The sequence below is a fragment of the Entelurus aequoreus genome, linkage group LG16 (genome assembly GCF_033978785.1).
Source record: "Entelurus aequoreus isolate RoL-2023_Sb linkage group LG16, RoL_Eaeq_v1.1, whole genome shotgun sequence".
In the NCBI taxonomy this organism is placed as follows: domain Eukaryota; kingdom Metazoa; phylum Chordata; class Actinopteri; order Syngnathiformes; family Syngnathidae; genus Entelurus; species Entelurus aequoreus.
The window spans coordinates 30,291,577-30,293,560 of NC_084746.1; positions in this window are offsets into that span (position 1 = coordinate 30,291,577).

The window sequence follows — 1,984 nt, forward strand, 5'->3', positions numbered from 1 at the left end:
TGCAGAAGAAAATCTTGGTTCTCTCACTCTGGCCTTTATTCCTTAATTAGGACATTTTCTTGGAATTCTTGTGCTCCTTTCTACACAGTTATGTGAACCACTACATTATCAATGTTTAATACATTCAATTAAAATCATTTCACTATAAAGTGTAAAAAACCCAACTAATTAATTACAAATAAAACCATAAATGTGCAACCTAAAAATTAATAAAATTTAAATAAACAATTACAGGTGAAACAAAACATATGCAACCTAACAATTAATGAAATCTAAAATAAAACTTATCAGTGAATAAAATAAAAAGCAATAATCAACAATACAACAAAATACAAACTTTAACAATACAAAATAAATAAAATAATACAATTAAACTAATTAAAAATGATTGACTAAAATATTATAACACTTAACACTAAATGAATAAAATTCCTAATCCAAATTTATATATATATATATATATATATATATATATATATATATATATATATATATATATATATATATATACACACATACGTTTGGTCAGGGAAAAACACAGAGGCCATATTTCATTCCTACAAGCCTGTTTCACAGGTTTTCCTGCTCTTCAGGGGATTTTAGAGCAGAAAAACCTGCGAAACAGGCTTGTAGGAATGAAATAGCCTCTGTGTTTTTTCCTGACCTAACATATATTCCGCTCTATATTCCGGTATTGAGCACTTTATAACTTAACAATAAATGAAATAAAAATGAATAATTACAAATACCCCCTCAACATTTTTTTTAAACAATGAATACAATTAATTCAATAAATACAGGTAAAACAAAAATATGAAACTTAACTGTTAATCAAATATAAAACAAATTACAAATAAAACAAAATATAAAAACAGTTCAGTGAATCAAAATGAAATTAAAAAATAAAACAAAAAATACAAACCTGAAAAAGAACAAAATAAATAAAACAAGAAAATTAACAAGCGGTAAAGTAATGCAGATTAATTAAAAATAATATATTAAAAATGCATCCATCCATCCATCCATCTTCTTCCACTTATTCGAGGTCGGGTCGCGGGGGCAGCAGCCTAAGCAGGGAAGCCCAGACTTCCCTCTCCCCAGCCACTTCGTCCAGCTCTTCCCGGGGGATCCCGAGGCGTTCCCAGGCCAGCCGGGAGACATAGTCTTCCCAACGTGTCCTGGGTCTTCCCCGTGGCCTCCTACCGGTCGGACGTGCCCTAAACACCTCCCTAGGGAGGCATTCGGGTGGCATCCTGACCAGATGCCCGAACCACCTCATCTGGCTCCTCTCGATGTGGAGGAGGAGTGGCTTTACTTTGAGCTCCTCCCGGATGACAGAGCTTCTCACCCTATCTCTAAGGGAGAGACCTCATTTCGGCCGCTTGTACCCGTGATCTTGTCCTTTCGGTCATAACCCAAAGCTCATGACCATAGGTGTATTGTATTAAAAATCATTAAAAATAAACATAAAATTGCAATAAATACAATTAAAACAAAATATATCAACCTGAACAATGAAATAAATTCAAATGTATAATTACAAATGCCCCCTAAAATTTAAACCTAATTCATAAAACACAATTAATAATTACAGGTAATACCAAAAAAAAAATCTAACCTAACAATGAATAAAATATAAAGTAAAGTATTCCAAATAAAGCAAAAAATATTAAACATGAAAATTAATATAATACATAAAACATACATAATACAAATATATTTAAAAAAAATAAAAATAAGATAAGATAACAAAACATAATGTAACATTGACTAATTAAAAATGATATAATGCTTACATAATTTACCACAAAAAATCACTCATTTTTATCACTCATTTTTTTCCCAAGGTGCTTTTATTTCAACCTAAAATCAGTGACTCATGTACAAAAACATGTTCTTAAGTTCTCTGAAAAATAACAATGGCTGTTGAAGGCGTCCTCGTGGGCTCTATTTACATTGCATGTCGTTCCATATGTACAAAGCA